A 21,411-nucleotide genomic window follows, 5' to 3' on the forward strand; every position below is an offset into this window, starting at 1 on the left:
CTGGCCTGTAAGCATCATTGGTATTGTACTTTATCTGTTTGTGTGGGAACAGCATGAGCAGAAATAAAATAAACCTCTGTGGATGACTTTGGGGCACTTGTTGCAGGAATTTTCCTTATCCAGTGCTGATCACACATCAGAAAAGGTTTTTTTAAATCCAGAGCAACAATGTTTGGCAAATGTTTTCCACTAGGGACAATCCCAGCATGCTGTTCAGACTACACAGGGGCCACTAGACACACCATGGAAATGCAGCCACTCCTGGAAGAGGAACGGGGCGACACCACAAACGATGGTGTCCATAAGGGGATGTGAAGACTAATGTAGCCGTCTGAAATTACAGCCCAATACAGGCAGCAGAACTGGAATTTGACTGAGATACCAAAGCAAACGGCTCTCCTCTTGTAAAAAAATGGCATGGACTCTTTTAATGACCACAGCTCATCAGTGCCTCTGCTCTATATCTCATCTGACAAAGAGACGTCCCAGTGACCCAGGGCATCTGCCCAGGAATGACTCAAACTCAGCTGCATTGGGTTGTGGTTGAAGAGAGCAAACAAGAACGTAACTAGGATTGACCTGAATGACTTATTCATACAAACACACCTAAATGCCGGGATTCGAATTACCTTCTCTATCTAAGCCTGCACTCCTTCTCCTATTTTCACGCATGATGTGCATTTATGTTAAAGCATGTGTTCAATTAACCTTAGACCCTAAGGCTACGTGTACACCATGAGCTAGGGGTGCAATTCCCAGGTCACACAAGCTCTCATCTGAGCTAGTTATGGTGTATGCTTGCCACCCTGAGTATGTGCCCACAGGGTTCAGGCGGGTTTGTACCTGGGCTGGCTAGCCTGTAGTACTGCAGGCTAGCTGTGAAATTAAGCCGGTACTGCCTGGTACGGGATACTGGCAAGAGCCGGTACACAGCGAACCATACAGGCAGGGGGCAGCTTCCCCAGGCCGGAGATTTAAAAGGAGCCCTGCGCCCTTTAAATCGCCGTCAGAGCCCTGCTGCCGGAGCCCCGGGGTAGCGGTGGCAGCTGGAAGCCCCAGGGCTCGGGCGGCGATTTAAAGGGCCCTGGGTTCCGGCCGCTGTGGGGAGCCCCGGACCCTTTAAATTGCCACCAGAGCCCCAGGGCTCCGGCAGCGGGGCTCTGACGGCAATTTAAAGGGCCCGGGGCTCCGCTGCAGTAGCGGTGGCTGGAGCCCCGTGCACTTTAAATTGCCCCCCTCTGTCAGAAGCCAGGCGTGATGCGTAATTCAGGCATGTGTGAACAGAACACACCAGGAGTAGGGTGACCAGACAGCAAGTGTAAAAAAACAGGATGGGGGTGGTGGGTAATAGGTGCCTATATAAGAAAAAGTCCCCAAATCAGGACTTTCCCTATAAAATCAGGACATCTGGTCACCCTAACCTGGAGGGAACGTTGCAAGCACCGGGAGACATGGGAAATTCCCAGGGAGTCCTCGAGAGGAGAGGATTTGTCAGCGCCAGGGAGGAATGTGTTTCTCCAGCTATTGCACTGTGTAGTTGGCGAAATGCCTTAATAGGGTGCAGCTTGCACTCCTTTGACACATCCAGTATCAGGCACGGCTGGAGACTGCATACCAGGCAGGATCACAGTCTGCTCCAGCACAGCAATGATTAGCTCCTGGCTCTTTCCTCCTGTAACAGGGTTGGCTGCCTCACCTGCCTCCTTGTGGTCACAGAGGCCTCTGTGGTGCCCTACCAATAATTTCTCCCTTGGAGGGCTCCTTACACAGACTCTGCCCACTTTTGAGGTCAAAATACCCTCCTTGGAGCCTGGGTTGGCTCACAGACAATAACTCCATAAGACTCCAAGCCCCAAATTAAAGTCCCTCAAATCAACATTTCCCTTCCTACTCGCAGGTCTCTCCTCCTGGAGACCACTCTCTCCCTTGCCTGCTCAGTGTCTCTCCTGCCTAAGCAGCCCTTCCCCCGCCCTCCTGCCTCCAGGGGTAACATACTAGAGCACAGGGCTCCCCCTACAAGTCATTTCTCATCTCTGACTCAATTTCCCTGTCAGAAAAATGGGTTAATGTTTGCATAGCCTTCTATGGGTCGGTCTGAGCCGATTAATACCCTGGATATTTTCAGATTGTCCTGATGGTAAATAGTATCACGCCCATTTTACAGGTGAGCTACACTCTGGGACTCCAGCCCAGTCCTGACATTTTATAGAGCACTTGCCCTTTTAAAGGACCCTTAAACATTTTGCAAACCGAGAGAACCAGAATGAGTGTGCAGGACACAAAGGCTTAGCCACCCAAAGGCAGCCGGGTTATGGGGAATGCTGTTCCTGTTTAAGCCACGCACATTGCCCTGAAGGGTCATTGAGATTCAGCTGCTTCCATGGGAGGCACATGGATTAAGTGTGTCATGATTAAGTGAAGATGGACTAGATGACCTCCTGAGGTCCCTTCCAACTGTGGTATTCTATTCCTGAACTTCCATTTTCTTAAAAGATGCTGGACGAAATGGAGCTGTGCCCTCTGCCTATTGGGCAGCCAAGAGGCTGCAGAGCAGCTGAAGGTTTCACTTCTGCTTGATAAGGACCCTTTGCAGAGGACAAGCGTCAGCACTCTCACTGACGCATCATGACACCTGCACTTGACTGGAACTCAGCAGTATTACAGGAATATTCCTGTAATCAGCTAATCAGTGGCATCCAGGAAGCACTTTTGCACACATAGTATATAGCTCTGAAAGGAAAGCCCTCTCCTCCCACGCACGATCAGGCACCTCCAACAATAGCACTATAAACTACAGCACATCCATCGTGACATCTCTGCATTTTTAAGCACGTAAATACCTGGCAGAGCCCAGAGGTGAGGTCTGATCTCAGGCAATATAGGTTCAACGTCAGGGTCACAGACAGTCTCCGCTGGGGGTTAATTCTTGTCTTCAATGCAACACAGATTTATTTTGCATTTCCATTTCTCATAGAAACCGTATCCCAAATAAATGTACAGAGTATTAATTATTATTATATCCTTGGATTACAGGAGCAGCTGAAGGCCTCAGTTAGGGGATCAGGGCCCTATTGTGCTAGGTGCTGTACAAACATGTAGTAAAAATACACACCCTTCTCCAGAGATCTCACAATCTAGATCAGGGATTGAAGGGTTCATGTTTAGTTCATCCACCTGGAAACAGTCAGGGCACACCCTGACTGTTGTGTAGGAGCAATGCACACATTGCTCTGTCCAAGGACAAGGACCAGACATGAACCATGGGAAGTCAATTAAAGGACAGTAACCGTGGGAAGCTTCCTTGGCCTGGGCTCAAGGCCTGAGAACTAGGATTGTAGTAGATAGAGGCTGGTAAATAAGAATATTAATCAAAGTCATATATTCCTTTGTTGCGTCTTTTTGCGGTGGAAGTATGTAATGCGCAGGGGGGAGAGATATAATAAAAGGGAAGGTGGAAATCTGACAGGCAGCAGCCCGTCAGCAGACCAGCTCACTTGCTTTCTAAAAGTTGTGTTCCGTCTTGTCATTGAACCGCCACAACTGGCGCCCAACGTGGGGCCCTCAGCACTCACCTCGCCCGGCAAGGGTTTCAGACGCGTCACTCATCCGCTTCGTGGATCCCGGTGAGTATTTTTCGTTGTGGTAAGTATGGGAAGCTCCCTCTCTGCTTTGCAAGTGCAACACCGCAATGAGCTACAGTATTTGCTGCGTAAGGCTCAGCATGACTGCCCCACTCGAGAACTCACTCTCCTGCTACAGGAGGTGAGTGCCCAGTGCCCGTGGTACCCTGAGGCCGGAACCCTTAAGCTAGCGGACTGGGAGCGGTTGGGCCAGACATTGCATGAAGAGCCTCGGGCGCCCGTGCAGGCTTTACATGCCTGGCACCTCTGCCGCGACGCGATACAGCGTGTCGCCTCGGACAGGCCCTCCCTCGCGAGGCTGGTGATCTCGCCACGCCCGCCTGCGGCCACCCCTCCTCCTACCAATGCAACACAGTGTGTCGCCTCGGAAGGACCCTCTCCTGCACCAACAGAGGGGCTGCCGATTTCGCCACCCCTGTCCGCTCCTGAAGCCATCCCTCCCCCTGCTTCGCCCCCCAGTACCTTTCTTACCTCCGCCTCCCTTGCCTTCCCCTCCGGAGCCGGTGTGTGATTACCATCCTCTCGTGGGGCCCCATGCTCTGGGGCCCCCCGGGGGGTCCTCCGCGTCTGCTCAGGGGCTTTCGCTGGTGCAACAAATGGTTCACGCAGCGAAGACTCGCTCAGATCTTACAGCAGAGGAGCTGGCTGATGTGGTCTCAGTTTGTCCGGTGACCTGGCAGGACGATGGCCAGGGCAACCAGGTTGCAAACTGGGTCAGTTTGCCTTACTCGGTGATCAGAGAGGTAAAGAAAGCAATTTGCGAGTTCGGCCTGACTAGCACATATGTGCGTGGTCTCATTGAAGGGCTAGGTTCTGGGTACTCCCTGGTCCCTGAAGACTGGAAGGCGCTGTTGCGCATGATGCTGACACCTAGTCAGTATGTTATTTGGCTTAGTGAGTATCGGCAGATGGCAGAACGCCAGGCCCAGGTTTATAGAGAGCAAGGTATCATTTATGAGCACTTGGCAGGGGAGGGACAGTTTGCTACCGTGCAGCTGCAGTCTCAACTCCCTCCGGCCGTCTTCCCCATTATTTCCACCTGCGCCCAGCATGCCTTCCGGAAGGTCCCGGATTCGGGCAGGCCTACTAAAAGCTTTGCCAGTATCCGTCAGGGTGCATCAGAGTCCTTTATGGATTTTACCAACAGATTGCAGGAGGCTATCCTCCGACAGGTGGATAGCCCTGCAGCAGCTCAGGAGATCCTGTTAAAAATGGCGGTTGAAAATGTGAACGAGGATTGCCGCCGTGCTCTCCAGGCGGCACAAGCCTCTGGAATTTTAGAGCTGTCGGACATGCTGCGGGCGTGCCAAAACATCGGAACACAAGCCCATTAGGCTGGAGTTCTGGCTGCCGCCCTGCGAAAAACCAGAAAGGAGGGGAAGCGTTGTTACCGCTGTGGTAAGGAGGGTCACTTTCAGCGGGAGTGCCGCTCATCAACGGCGCCCGCCCGACCCTCAAAGAAGTGCCCCAAGTGTTGGAAGGGCTATCACTGGGCTAATCAGTGTCGTAGCGGGTCGGGAAACCGCACGACGGGTCTCCCCCGAACCCAGGGCCAAACGGGGGTGTTTCCCACTCAGACAACTGTTCCTCTGCCTTAAAATCCGTAGATTCTATGAGGGCGGCGACTGCTGGAAGTGCAGGGCTTGATTTGATCATGCAGGAGGACACTGATTTTCGGTTGCCGGGGGAGGTTTGCGCCATACCTACGCAGGTGACGGGACCTCTCCCTGCCGGCTTTGTGGGTCTCGTTCTCCCTCGCTCACATGCTGGGAAACAGGGCTTTTTTGTCATCCCCGGGGTCACTGATGCCGATTACACCGGCAGAAATAAGGTCCAGGTGTGGACCCATCTTCCGCAGTCGCTCCCGCGTGGACGGTCAATTGCGCAATTGATTTTAGTCCCCTATCAGGTGCCAGCCGCCGAGGATCGAACCCGGGGCGGAGGCGGCTTTGGATCAACGTTGTCTCACTCGCCGTCTCACAACACGTCCTCTCCACTTGTTGCTCTGACAATGTCGGTCTGCCCCTCGAAACCTCAGTTAACACTTCTCTTAAATAATGTTCCTTTTACAGGGCTGGTGGACACTGGAGCTGACGTTACGGTGATTCATTATCCGGAGTGGCCGGTCAGTTGGCCAACAGTTCCTTCTAAAGAGTTGTGGGGGATTGGGGGTAGTAAACCCGGGCGCCAAAGTTTGTCTTGGGTCACGGTCTCTAAACCAGGAGGCCGTGCCCTTGCTACAATCCGCCCTTTTGTGCTCCCTGTCCACCTCAATATTTGGGGCGTGACTTACTTACAAAGCTGGACACCACCCTCGATATTAATATATAATGGCCCAAAACCCTCCCTCACCGACCTTGCCCTCCGCATTACCCTTGGTATGGCAATCCTTAGAGCCCGTATGGATTGACCAGTGGCCCCTCCCTCTAGAAAAGCTGAAAGCGCTTCATTCGCTTGTGCAGCAGCATTTGCAGGCACAGCGCTTGGAGAGCTCCACTAGTCCCTGGAACACCCCGGTGTTCGTTATTAAGAAAAAATCTGGTGCATGGCGGCTGTTACATGACTTAAGGGAAATAAATAAACGCATACAACCCATGGGCCCCTTACAGTTTGGCTTACCGAACCCAAATTTAATTCCTCAAACCGCTCAGCTTTGCGTGTTAGATTTAAAAGATTGTTTTTTCACCATCCCCCTTTGCCCACAAGATCGCGAAAAATTCGCGTTTACGGTGCCACAATATAATAATCAGCAACCCTCTCAAAGGTATCAGTGGAAGGTCTTGCCCCAGGGAATGCAAAATAGTCCAACCTTGTGTCAGCTTTTTGTGGATCGAGCCCTCGCCCCTTTTCGTGCCCGATACCCAACTCTAAGGGTCTTCCATTATATGGATGACATTTTGCTTAGTGGTCCCCAGGTCACGGCACAACAGCTTGAATCTTTGTCCCAGATTCTTGGCCAAAATGGCCTGTTAGTGGCACCAGAAAAAATCCAACGCTCTTATCCCTACCACTACCTCGGGCATAAGGTTTTACAAACCTATGCCTCTCCGGTTCGCCCGGAATTAATTCTACCTCAACCCCTAACCCTTGTTAAATTACAACAGATTTTGGGTCATTTAAATTGGATTCGACCCTACTTTCGTCTCCCCACCTCAATGCTGCGGCCGTTGTTCGAGCTCCTCCGTGGAGCTCGGGCACCGGGCGCAGTTATTGCCATCACTGAGGAGCACATTGCCTGCATTCGACAGATCAATGCAGTGTTGAGTCAGCAGTTTGTGGACAGACTCACTGAGGTCCGTCCCCTGCGGTTGGTTCTTCTTTCCACCCCTCATACGCCCACTGCGGCTCTGTTTGTACCTCGTAAGGACACAGCCGTCTCTATCACAGAGTGGATATATTTGTCATCCACTCCTCCTCGGAACATTTATCCTTATTTAGATGCCCTGTCCGATCTTGTTCGTAAAGCCCGCCACCGTGCAGTGCAACTCACTGGCACTGATTTAGTTGCCATTGTGTTCCCCTTGTCCCGTAGTGAATTTGATTCTTTGTGCCACACCTCCTTGGCCTGGCAGGTTGCTCTTTGTGATTATGTGGGAGAGATTTCCTATAATCCCCCAAAAGATCCTCGGTTGGTGATCACACAAAAGGTGCCACTAATTGTACATCGTCTTAGCCGCTCTCAACCCATTGTTTCAGCTGTCACTCTTTTTACTGATGGCTCTCCACGTCGAGGTGTAGTCACCTATCAGTTGGGTGACCCCCCTCGTTGGCATTCTCGTTTTACACTGCCTCAGCGTTCCGCGCCGCGCTCAGAGCTGGCTGCTGTTATTTTGGCCTTTCAACTTTTTGCTGATTGTCCCTTTAATTTGATTGTGGACACCCATTATGTTTATCAGGTAATTGATCACTTACCCCTAGCCCTCATTACCCCTCAGGTCGATGCGGACCTCCTTCGCCTGTTTTTGTCTTTACAGTATCTCATCGCCACTCGTAATTTCCCTTATTTTGTTGCTCATATTCGCAGTCATACCCCTCTGCCTGGGCCACTCACTGAAGGCAATGCGCGCGCCGATCGCGCGTTACGTGGTCATGTAAACTCCCTTTTTTCTGACCCCATTGAAAACCATGCCTTTTGTCATCAGTCTGCCTCTGTTCTGGCCTGACAGTTTCACATTCCTGCTGATCATGCCCGTTCTATTGTTCGTTCCTGCCCCCACTGTGCCGCTGCTGCTCCTACTTTCTCTTATGCCGTTAACCCCAGAGGTACCACAGCGAATCAGCTATGGCAAATGGATGTCACTCACGTGCCACAATTCCACCCCTATTCGTTTTTACATGTTTCCGTTGATACTTATTCGGGATTCCTTTGGGCGACCCCACAGCGTGGGGAAGCCACTCCCAAAGTTATTCACCATTTGCTAGCCTGTTTTTCTGTTATGGGTCACCCAAGCCAGATAAAAACGGATAATGCCCCAGCCTATTGCTCCACAGTCCTCTCCACTTTTTGTGCCCGATGGGACGTCCGTCTTAAACACGGGATCCCTTATAATTCCACGGGCCAAGCCATTGTTGAACGTGCCAATCGCACGCTAAAAACCTTGCTCGACAAACAATTAAAACAAGGGGAGCTGCGTCTCCGAATCTTAGGAGACATTCAGCAACAAATGCATGTCCTTTTGTTTGCTTTAAATAATTTAACGCTGAACGCAGATCAGCAGACCCCCGCGGATCGGCATTTTCACAAATCTGAGGTACTGGAAAGACCGCGTGTCTATTACCGTCAGCTGCCCGATCCGCAGTGGCTGGGCCCAGTACCTCTAGTCACTTGGGGTCAGGGATATGCTGCTGTGTCTCTCCCTGCAGGACCGTTGTGGGTTCCAGCCCGGTGTGTGCGACCGGCACTGAAACAGCATGGCATGGCACCAGGGGCTGTCGAACCCCATACCGGAGTTTCAGCTGACCTTGGAGGAGAACGCGGTGCCTCCCGGGTCGACAACGGCGGGACGGAAACGGAAGAGGCGTAGCGTCCCAAGCCAGCCCGTGACATGGGGAGCAGTAAAAGCATTGGTCGCCGCGGCTCAATGAAGACTGGCAGCAAATCAACAGCCAGAGACTCATGAGACTTTGTTTGTGGCGATTCTCGCCCAAATCACTGCTAATTCTGTACTGATTGTATGCCTTTTGTGCCTGCTATTTCCTGTAGGGGTTGGCTCGGGAGCGCTTTCTCTGTTACGGGCCCGAATGACATATAACCTATGGGAAAGACTGGCTTCAATAGCAAATGTTACCCACTTTTGTTTATCTGATTCTGTAGCAGCCGGAGAATTGTTAGGTACATGCCTTATTCCAGTATGTCATCACCCTGAGGAGATAGGGAATGAGACGATGCTCGCTGCTTACGCGAATCTCTCTTCCCAGTACTCTGGCATGGCTAATTGGGGCCCGGCCAACTATACTTTGCCTCACACGGCTATATCCCTCCACACACCGTACCCGGCCGGGGCCAACAGTGTCACCTGTGCGCGTGTGGTTAACTGCACTAGTACAAAGGTGCCCTTGGGCTGTCGGCAAATTTCTCAACCCCTTTTAAATTGTTCCCACGCTGTGAATGTTTCATACAATTATGGCCATATCATCCTACCATCAGGGTGGTTTTTTACCTGCGGCTCACGCACCTTTAGTTATATTCCCGCAAATTTAAGCGATGGCACCCTTTGCTGTCTTAGTAGAATGACGCTTATTTTGCCTTTTGCCGGCCAAAAGCGCAGTAAAAGAAGTGTACCCCTTTCAGACGATTGTGTTGCAGATGTTGAGCTTTTTAGTTGCACTGAGTATACCGCCTTAGTGGCCTCTATTGTTGGGGTCCCCAGGCTTGCCACTTATATAGTCAGAACTTTAAATGCCCTGGCGTGCTTTGCAGCAAAGGCAATTAATACAACATCCAAGGCAATTGCCCTACTTAACACAGAGCAACACGAATTAAGGGATGCAATTTTGGATAACAGAGCAGCCATGGATTTTCTGCTCTTGAAACATCACCTAGGCTGTTCCACGTTTCGGCATATGTGTTGTTTTAATTTAACTGATAATAGTCGTTCCATAGAAACTAGACTGGCCGAATTGGCCAATCTTACGGCACACATACGCCAAGATCTGGGGTTTGAGGGCTTTTGGAATTGGCTTACAGGTTGGCTGCCCTCTCTAGGATGGCTGCGACAACTTTTCGCTTATGCTGTGTTTGTGATCGTTGGGCTTATTTTTTGCTGCTGCTGTGTACAATGTATTCCCTCTTTGCTAAGACTTTGTAGAGATCCGCCCTGGCAGGCTCCCCGAGTTATGTCCTTGTCTGTCCGGGAGTTAAATTGCTTGCAAAAGCAAATTGATGGCTACCATGAGATGGCCAAGTATAATTAAACAAAAAACGGGGGGATGAAGGGTTCATGTTTAGTTCATCCACCTGGAAACAGTCAGGGCACACCCTGACTGTTGTGTAGGAGCAATGCAATGCACACATTGCTCTGTCCAAGGACAAGGACCAGACATGAACCATGGGAAGTCAATTAAAGGACAGTAACCGTGGGAAGCTTCCTTGGTCTGGGCTCAAGGCCTGAGAACTAGGATTGTAGTAGATAGAGGCTGGTAAATAAGAATATTAATCAAAGTCATATATTCCTTTGTTGTGTCTTTTTGCTGTGGAAGTATGTAATGCGCAGGGGGGAGAGATATAATAAAAGGGAAGGTGGAAAGCTGGACAGGCAGCAGCCCGTCAGCAGACCAGCTCGCTTGCTTTCTAAAAGTTGTGTTCCGTCTTGTCATTGAACCGCTACATGGGATGGGCAAAATTTTTGGCCTGAGGGTCACATCTGGGTGGGAAAATTGCATGCAGGGTCATGAATGTAGGGCTGGGGCAGGGAGTTGGGGTGCGGGAGGGGGTGTGAGAGAGGGTGTGGTATGCAGGAAGGGGCTCAGGGCAAGGGTTTGGGATGCAGAAGGGGTGCAGGGTGTGGTTGGGGTTGAGGAGGGGACTCAGGGCAGAGGGTTGGGATGCAGGAGGTGATGGGGGGGGCTCAGGGCAAGGGTTTGGGTGCAGGAGGGGTTTAGGGTGCAGGCTCCGGCCCAGCGCTGCTTACCTCAAGTGGCTCTGGGGTGGCAGTGGTGTGCAGTGGGGCTAAGGCAGGCTCCCTATCTGCCCTGGCCCCGCGCCACTCCCGGAAGTGGCCATCATGTCCAGCAGTGACTCCTGGGGGTGGGGTGGGATAGGGGTGGGGCAGGCGGCTCTGCCTCGTGCTGCCTTTGCCTGTGGGTACCACCTCCAAAGCTCCCATTGGCCGCAGTTCCCCATTCCTGCGGCCTGCAGGTGAGGGCAGCACATGGAGCCCTCTGCCCCTCCTCCCTCAGGGGCCGCAGGGACGTGGTGCCGGCCACTTCCAGGAGCAGCACAGGGCTAGGGAACCTGCCTTAGCCCCGCTGTGCCACAGGATTGGTAATCCCATGGGCCAGATTGAAAACTGTGCCGAGCCAGATCTGGCCTGCGGGCCGCAGTTTGCCCTCCCCGATCTAGATCAATGACAAGCTGGACCAGGTGGACGGTACAATGAATGGATGCAGGAATGGAGGGTGAGGCAGCAATACTGGCAATCTGTACACTATCTATTGCATGGCAGCAATGGATCCAGTGATGGTAGCGAAGAAACATTTCCTGTTTGCTAAGGTGCTTCTAATATCCCTATCCAAGACTCTGACCCAGGTGGGGCTGGTTAGCAGCCCTGATGGCGGGACATAGGGAAGCATGCTGTGGCACATGGCAACTGAAGTTCTCTATGTCAGTGGGCCAAGCAGAGTGCAGGCAGCCAGCTGTGACCCATTGCTAACTGGAACATCATGGACTTGCAATAGACTCTGTGAAAGAGTATGTGGTAAAAAGGATACTACCCCTTTAAGGAGCCGACTGGATAATCCAGGATGGCCCTGCTCTGCCCCGGAGGCTGAACCATATAAACAGAAACAGGAACAGGAAGTGGAGTGGGGTGGGGAATAGAACTCAGGCAGGCTGCAGATGCTCTTACATGCAAGGAGACACGTCTAACCTGACTGAAAGACTTGGGCATGGATTGTAGGTTTGGGAGCCCTGATACGCGTCTTGATGAAGTGTTTGCTGCAATGCTTCCCGTCCTGAAGTCTGATTCAGAGGTAGACATACTACTGTGTAAATAGGTGTTGGCTACTCCTTGCCCTTGAAATTGAATTTATTGCTGTTCTACTAGAGGAAATTAAGGTGGGCCAAGCCTGCAGCATCACACCAGGGTGTTCAGGGACTGCCTTCACCATTACATACTCATATCACCATAGGAGCTAGGAATTAGTTATAGTGTTATACCAATAAAATAAAAACCAGCAGGATCTTATTAAAGGGGAAAAGGCAAAATGCCACATTTATTGTGAATACAGAAAGAATCATAGTAAGCAATTAGTTATAGCTATAACATTCCATTCAATTTCATATTTATTCACACATTCATTCACACACACACACACACACACAGAGGTTCTGCAAGGTTGTTATCGTAGTTGCCAGCTTTAGAGTTGCTCATGCCAAGCCACTGGCCAGGTGGCCTGGACGTGAGGAGGGAGCAGGGCCTTGTCAGATGCTCATCTGATGCTCCTGGAAGTTGGTTTGCAGAATCAGACCCCAAAGTTCTCACTTTCTAGAGTCCATTTTTATAGGAATTTTTTCCTATGCCAGTCTGTGGGAATTGCTTCATCATGCTGTTGCTGAATCAATCAGCAGATGGCACATTCCTGATGGCTCCCTGCTGCCAGATGTTATCTTGTTCTTTGGTTCTCCCATTCTTGAGGCTGTTGGGTGGATTCCAGGCTGTCCTCCGGGGGTCCTCTGGTTATTTCCACTTGACGCCTTCTTCAGCCGATGGACACTGAATTCTTATGCTGGCACCTCCCCGCTCATTCAGTTATTATCCACACACATCCTCGATCTCTGTTTTAATCACAATTGTTAACAAAGCGAGATGAATACAACAAAAGGGCAGGGAGTATCTGGGTGCTGTTTCTGTTGTTACAGAGTATTGCTTTGAGTCTCTCTCTGTGTGAGTAGTTGTTACAAAGAATTGCTTTGAGAACAGACTGTCTTAGAATGTACTAACACAATTAGCAGCTTGCAAGTTTCACACACAGAGGGAGAGAAACAGTACCAAAAACCAAGACACCTCTTAATTAGTAATACCCTGGAATTTAAACTATGGGGAATCAAACTCATTTGTGATTTTAATACAAAACTTCTTTAATATGATCCAACAATAGTTGAGATAAACCTGTATTCTATGGGCAGGTGCATTACAAGGGAAGGGAAATTAATGGTGTAGTTTTACATATGAAACATCAGGTGGTGCATTGGGAAGACTTGTTAGAAAGGCAAAGCTTACAGCAGCAGGATTGCCTGCTCACGCTGAGACCTGAGGCTGGCCAATCCTGCTGGAGGCTGGCTCTGCACTGCTCCATTAGTGCTCAGAATGTGTTTAGTTCTCACAAATTGTCCTAATTACCAGAAAATCGCCCTCCCTTTGCTCTCCGCTCAGCAGCCCCATGGTCTTTATCAGTGAAGTCCTACTTAGTCCCAGTTCTTCACTGCAAGGAGCCTGGAGGTCTGTAAAAGGAGCTAGAAACAAGCGGAGGAGCCTCTGGTAGGGACCACTGACCACAAGGAAAAGGAGGAGAGGAAATAGGAACCCCCACAGCCAACCTTGCACCAGCTAGCCCTGAATTCCATCCAAGAACAGGCTTAGCAAAATATTTCCGAATGGCATTTTTTTCCCTTTGGACTGGCCCGGACTGTACCAAATAGCCTACGTACCCTCTGGAGGGGATCTTGGAACCCATCCGCAGTCTTCTCCATACCTAGCTGTACTCCCTATTTCAACTCATGCTGGTTGGACACTGAGCTGTTCTACTCTTGCCCCTTCTTCCGACGCCAGTGTCCCAGAGTGGACACCAGTGTCACACCCCTTCCAAGCTATCGCCAACGGCAAGTCGGCTTCCCAGTGGGGAACTCAGTGAGGTGGAGTCTACATATGTTCTATGTGTAACTTGCTTTAGATACACCCATACCCCAGTCCTGGCACAGAACCCAAAGGCAGCAAACGGACAATTTCCCCTTCCAGAAATCTCAGCCCGCACATCAACACCCAACTTACCATGTGCCCAAAATTGTCCCTGCATAGACTCAGGCAGGAAGCACAACCAATAGTGACCTGGCCAGAGGGCCGAGTCACACAGAGGTGGCTGCAGTTTCTGAAGCGAGAGGGTCCCACGGGGTGAGAAAGGATGTTGGATAAGGACACTGCCAGAGCTAATCCCCAGAACGGCCAGGAGGAGGCTCCACCAGCGGTGAGCGCGCCCAGTGACGCGAGCTACTTAACAGCATCAGATTGCAATGGCCTTCAGGCAGTGCCGGTCAAGATTTGAACCAATGACCTAGAAGTGAAAGGCCTTCCCCCTCCCTGGGCCAGCCCCAGGTCACCCATCGCTGAGGTGCGGCTACCTCTTTTTCATTTAAAAATCTGAACTTGTAGCAAAAGCACCAGCCCAGGCATTTGCTCACTCACATTCTTTCAATTTTCTATGTCCCTTCTCCCCGTCCATCGGTTCATTGGCTTTTTCTGTGCAGATTATGCATTTCACTGATTTCCAGGAAAGTTAATGGGGTTTTAATATTACTCTGCTCTCTCATGGCACAGATGTTTATCTATTTAGTTTCTCTTTCTGCTGACTTCAAAAATAATTCCTTCAGAGCAAGTATCAGCCTTTCCAAGCAAACAGTCCATCCTCTCGACCAGTTTTGATCTCTCCATGCAGTGATTTCCTTACCAGACAACGTTATCTCATCATGGCTCATGCTGTTTCCTTTTGTTCTCTTCACATGACCCCAGTAGTCCATGGAGCAAACTAGGCTTAATGGTAGAACAAATAAAAGGCATGCTGGCTTGGAGGTTGACAAAGAAAAAAGAGATGCAGAAAACAGCCTGATGTGTCAAGACATAGTTTTGACTTTGACCCATGCTCTGGGTGTCGGGGGCTGATAATATTTTGACTCAGCACCTCACATATGCTATTTGAAGCAGCACTTGCTTGTTAGATTTTATTTGCCACTTGTGGGACAAAGCTAAAGAACAACTTCCCGCAGAAGCTGATTCCTTACAGCTTCACAGAGAGGCTGGGGAATGTCAGGATCCCAGTTTGAGGCTTGACTGCAGGAACACACTAGCTGTACACACAATGGGCCAGATCCTCAGCTGGGGGAACTGTGTTGATGTCAGTGTGGCCCATTCCTGGGGGGAGGGACTCTGGTGATACACAGGACCGCTCTAACTTGTCAGCAGACACAAATTGGAACCGAAGGTAGAAGAGAACCAGAGACAACTGAATAGGATCTTTAGCTTGTATAAATTGGTGTGTCTCCACTGAAGTAAATAGAGCTATGCTAATTGACACCCACTGAGGTTCTGGCCAGACAATGCGATTTCTTTCTTAGTATTTTTATTGAGTTCTGCATGTTAGCAGACATTCAGCGTCCGCTGCGCTCCATGGCACTGGAACCTATAGGAAAAAAATAACTGATAAAGCATGGGTGAGGTGTGTTACCCAATGAGAGCATTAAGCAGCCTCTGATATTTCAGGAAGTGTCTGGGGAAAGTTATGAAAATGTCCAGCCTGTTGAGCTTATCTGTACGTGTTTCATTACTAATCATCTCACCCGGCTGAGCAACTGAGCTTTCATGTCCCTGTCCGCCACCTGGAAATGTTGTAAGAACCACAGAGTTCTTGAAGACCCCTGAGGCTTTATGCTTCTCCTCCACAACTTGTCAAGCAGCTCCCAAGGGAGATGTCAGAGCTGATAGGAGCCTTCCTTTGGGAGGTCAAGATCAGTGAGTGGGTAACGGGAGTAGTCACTTGACATTCTCCCCTGGAGGCTGAGGGAAAATGCCTTTGGAAACAAAGTCCTAGATTTTCAAAGGCACATGTGTGGGAATTTTAGCTGCACAACTCCTAGTGGATATACCCTGTCCACGTGTTACAGGCATTCCTTTGCCTGCCAGCCTGAAACACGTGAGTGTTTTATGGGTTAGTGAGAGACACGTGGCTCAAACTCCTCGCATTGCCTTGAAGATTTAGGTGGAATAATTAAGGGTAACTGGTATGTCCCTGGTTAAAGGGAGCTCCTTCAACTGAGGCACTGAAATAAGATGGGGAAGTGCATAAACTATGAGATTTTTTTATCCTGTCTGGTGAGTGAAAGCACTAGCTAAACTCCAGAAGAGCTACCTGAGCATATGCGTGGCTAAGTGTAAAATCTGGGATAGATTCTCTGGGAACAGCCGCTTCTTTTGCCCCACCCTGCTTCTTCCCAACCCTGCTCTGCCTCCGCCCCACCTCTTCTCCGCCTTTTCCCACACTGCCCCACCTCTTCCCTGCCCAGTTGCACCCCCTCCCCTGAGCACACTGTGCCCTTGCTCCACCCCCTCTTCCCCAGTGCCTCCTGACGCCGTGAAATGGCTGATCCGCGGCAGGCAGTAGGCTCTGGGAGGAAGGGGGAGGTGCTGATTGGTGGGGCCTGCTGGCTGGCAGGAGACACTGGGGGAGGGGGAGGTTCTGGTAGTTGGGCTGATGGTGGGTGCTCAGCACCCTGCATTTTTTTCCCCGGTGCACAGCCCTGGAGCACCCACGGAGTCAGCGCCTAGGCCACAAGTTGTAGTTAGGAATCTGGAATGGATGGGCCAAATTGAGGAAGGAAGGTGATTCCAGTTTGTCCCTCTCACCCTAATGTTGGGACTCCTAGAGGTACTCATATCTGCTCTACCCATGTGAAAGGGAGTCTAACGACTATGTCGAGGAGCCAAAAGAAGACATAAGATAAAGTAGGGTGGGATCTCCTTTAATATACACCCTCTTATGCTTTCTTGCAGTTCCAGGCTGTGTAAGTTAGGCCAGCATAAGCTCCCTTGTATGTCGGTAGAGTCAGTAGATGTGGAGGAGTCTAGCAGAGGGTAAGGGGTTCTAGCTCGCACTGCCTTATACATCACTTCTGAGCTTAGCCCTGTTTTCAGGACTTTACAATAGCTATCTAAATATCCAATACCTATTAAAGTCAATGGAAGAGCTCCCATTGATATCAGCGGGCGTTGGACTAGGCCCTTGAAGAGCAGATGACACCTCATGCCATGTTTTTAAAGTCATCCTGTTCAGATACAAGTCCCCTTGGAAAAGCCTATGGTTTTAGGGGGATCCTACAGAAACTTTCCCCCCCAGTCTGGAATGATTCCCTGTTTCATCAGAAGTAAGCTCCTCACAGACCAGGACACATCGACTCAAAGCAGCACCAGAACAACAGATGCAAAACCTTTAGACATATCTCCACTACTATAACGATCAACGCCCCCCCCCCCGCCATTCACCTTTCAAGATTCATGGATCCTACGTATGCCTGTCACAAGCTAGGGTGTACCTCATCCAGTGCACTAAATGCCGCCCCCCCAAAACAACTATGTGGGTGAAACCAGACAATCACTATGTTCCCACATAAACTCACACAGGAAAAAGACAAAAAACACCCTATCCCCTGCGAGCAAACACTTTCACAACACGATCTGTCTATATCTGACCTGTCAGTCCACCTCCTCACAGGGAACCCACACAGCACTTTCAAAAGATGAGCCGGGGAGCTTAAATGCATTACTCTGCTAGACACTAAAAATCATGGACTGAACAGAGACACTAGATTCATGGTTTATTACAACACCCAAACCCACTAACCCCCTGTTTTTGTCCCATGACTACAGAAGGGTCAAAGGGCCACTTCTGGCTCAGGGGCCCTCTCATCGGCAGCCAATGTCTGCCCTACTCCATACCTTGCTGCTTCTGATCTGAGCCTCTCCTACCCCTCTGGCCCTCACCCACCCCTCTGGCCCTCACCCTTCCTCTGGGCTTGCCGTCCCAAACTCCCTCCTCCCTGGGAGCAACCGTAGGATACCTGTCTCACCCCAACCACACCCCCTGCCTCTCAGGGAGGGACTGCGGACTGCAGACTGCTTCTCCTGCAGCTCCTGGGCTTTATACAGGCCCTGCTTGCTTCTGTCCAGCTGAGCCTAGTCTAATTATTCCCTGCTCCCTGGCTGCTCCTCCAGGTGTAGCTTGGGCAGTTAATTGGCCCACCTAGCCACCTTAACTCCTTCAGGCTTTGCGTGGGATGAACCCCCCCATCACACCAAGGCACAAAGTAATGTAATGGCATTGCAGCCAAAGCCTGCCTGGACAATGGAGGCTGAGCTCTGGTCTCCATTTGATTCTCCACGGTCCAAGCCATGGTGGGTGTCCTGTCTGCTGGAGGAGCGTGGCACATGGTTCTCTCTGGAGGCTGTTAATGCTGCTGCTTTTGTCTATCACCGAGGGTCTCTAGAGAGCAATGGTTGGACCTTCCCCACCTTAACAGCTGCCTCTTCAATGTCCTCAGCCCCTTGCCAATTGGAAAGCTGAGCACCCAGCTCCAGACCTGCCTGCCCCAAAAAAACAAAAGGTTTAAGGAGAAATTTTCACATGGCCTGAGCCCAGTTTCTCTCTCTGTCAGAGCTATCTGCACCTGGTTCTTTGCAGGATGAACTCCCAAATTGCAAGGGCACACCCCAGTGCTTGAACACCTCCTGACCTGGGTTGCATCCATGGTCAGTCGATAGAGATGCAAGTACCAGCACTTCAAATCTGGGTACAGATTTAATGCTGTAAATGGTGCCTCTAGAGAAAAGGGGGCCCTGAGTATCACTACAATAGGCTCCTTTGCTGTCCTCAAGCTACTACAACAGGATGGAAACTGATCTGCAACCTTTGAGCTCAGCTCCCATTTCCCTGCTCTCAAAAATTCTACCCGCTGCCAGCCAAGTGGCAGTTCAGCTTTGTTCTCCAGCACACCTGGCACTTTCTGCCTGGGGAGATATGCTTTTCCCACCCCAGGAACTTGCCACTGGCAGCTCTGATTGAAATGGAGGGCAGCGGCTCACCTTTTAGATTGCTAGAGCACCAGCTGTAAGTGCTTTGTCCATCTCTTCTCTCCAGATAAGTCCCTTAAGAGGTGATGCAAAGCAGCTGCTCCCTGTGAATCCATTGAGAAATACTGGGGTAGGTAATACAAGCTGCAGGACCTAAAATAAAGGGGGGAAAGCACCTGCTGGAGAGATTGGCCTCGCTAGCAACGCCGAGGTTATAGAATGGAGAGGGTGATGGGAGGAATGGCCACTCTATTAGCGCATGGGGTGAAATCGATAGAAGCCTTTCAGAAATAGATGAGATGACAGTGGGAATTCGTGGGGACAGGAGGGTTTTTTCCCCCCTCTACACTTATTTTGTATTGGGCTGCATGGCAAAGTGAAATAGGTGACATGCGGGCGAGAAAAGATCATTTCAGAAAAAGTCAGAGGCCCCATGGAGTTATGCCAGAGAGACGGGGCACAGGAAGGAAGCCTGGCACACGTAACGGGGGACAGAATAGGGAACTGATAGCACGCTGATTAATCAAAAGGACAAAGGCTCCAGGAGGTAACGATGAGACAAGAGGCCCAAAGTTATTGGATGCTGCTAAGACACTGTGAGGCTCATTTGGGAGCAGCCTGCCTAAGGTACTTCTCTAGCCCCCTCCTCACAGACTCTGAGCACCTCACAGTCTTCAGCCTATTGATGTATTGATTCTCACAGCACTCCTGGGAGGTGGGGAAGGGAAGGGCTATGACCTTCATTCCACGGCTGGGAACTGAGGCATAGACAGACCAAGTCACTGGTCCACCATCAGGCAGGGAACCTACAGCACAGCTAGGCATTGAACCTGCATCTCCCATGTCCTAACCACTGGACGGACGATCCTTCCTCTCATGATGTATTATACAGTATGGGTGGGTCTTGCCTCTGGGAGTGCAGGTGGGGTGTGAGTTGTACCCCAGGAACTGGAGGTCTTGCCGCTGTCGGTGCTCTAGTCCCATACTGTGGGAGAAGGTGGTACCTCCATTCGAATTCATTGCTCTGTCCTGCAGTGTGAGCTGGGAACACAGATTCAGAACTCCTCGATTCTCCTCCTGGTTCTGCCTTGAACTCTACTCTGCGATGCTAGGCAGATCATACAGCCTTATTGTGCTTCCTTGCCAAATGGGGAGGAAAGGACGCTCACCCCCGAGTAGCACTGTGAGACATCAGCAATGCGTGCTAGAAAAGCACACGGTCCTATTAAGATCATATAGGACAGACAGGTGCTAGACTGTACAACCTGCAACTGCTGCAGTAACATCCGTGATACCCGTCAGTGCAAGCTGCACCCAGAGATTTGCTCCAACGTGCACATCCATAGAAAATCCAAGCTGGGAATGGTCTTGGGAAGAGACCAGCTTTTGTGTGAGAATCAGCTGGCAGGTGCAAAGCCCCCTTGCCACCTGCACTAGACAGATCCTGCTGCCTCGTCCTGCATGGGTGGATTATAGCTGAGTCTGTCATTGATCCTATAATTCCACCCTATTAGACTGTAAGATCTTTGGCGCAGCTCTCGTGTTTGTACAGTGTCTAGCACAGTGGAGTTCCATTTTTGGTTGATCCTTAGGCACTACCATAATAAACAGGGTGAAGTCGCTGGGTCCATTGCCAGATTCAGCACTCAGCAGCTTTCCTGTTCATCAGGAGGTGAGTCCCCTCCCAAGAGGCAAAATGGAGTCTGGCACCCAGGCTTAGGGACTGGTCACTAACAGGAAGGTTAAATTCCTTTTAAAAAATCCCCCTTGGCCATAAGCTGGTTTCTGCGCAACGGAGCCTGGAGAACCAAGAGCTGATGGTATTGATGAAAAGCTGCCTGTATCTCTTCTTCCTCCCCAGTCACTGGTAGGTAGGGAAAGATGGTGTTGAAACTGTTTTCGCACTCCCTGACCTGAAACCATTACAGGAAGCTCAGCTGCTGTGATTTCCCATTGTTCTGTCACCTGCTGTATGGTATGATATGCTGCCACAGCAGGTAAGCGGCAGGGCATGTATGCGTGCGGGTCAGGTGAGGGGGGGATAATGTAGTTACTTTTATACATCGGTGAATTTCAATGTTTCTGAAAGTGGGGACTGGCGCAGACTACAGCCGGGCATTGCACACACTCCCACAAACCTCTGCCAATGCCCCTCAGTCCCGTTCCTGCTGCGCCCGTTCTGCCAATCCTGTGCCCCCCAAACCGCTCTGCCATTGCACTGCAGTCCTGACCTGCTCATTTCACAGGCCTGCAAACCCATCTACTAGCCTGTAGACCCCTCTACAGGCAACTAGCCTGTCTCACTACATTTCTTCCATGTCCAAAGCAGAGCTGGAAAATTTCGGCCCTGCCTAGTTTTGGATCTGAGCTGTAAGTGGAACCATAGGGGCTAGTTGAGACATGGGGGTCCTAATTCAAACCCCCCACATCACCCCAAATTCCGAAGGAATTCAGGTCCAAGGCTTCGAGTTTTGACACAGCTCCAATTTTGATGCCATGGCGAGAAATCCTAAAGTAGGAAATGCCAAATGATTAGCACTTGCCCCTCTCCTCATCAGCTGCCCCTGATCCTCGCTTTTTAATGACACAGTCATTTCACCTCAATAGTCTCCACCCGTGCATTAAAGTAAATGGCACAACTCCTCTTTTTTCCCCTGCTTCAGCATTTGAGACCGTGGGGCTGAACAAGGCAGAGATTCATCATGTTTCTTTCCACTTGA

This window comes from Chelonia mydas, chromosome 14 (genome assembly GCF_015237465.2).
Source record: "Chelonia mydas isolate rCheMyd1 chromosome 14, rCheMyd1.pri.v2, whole genome shotgun sequence".
Lineage (NCBI taxonomy): Eukaryota > Metazoa > Chordata > Testudines > Cheloniidae > Chelonia > Chelonia mydas.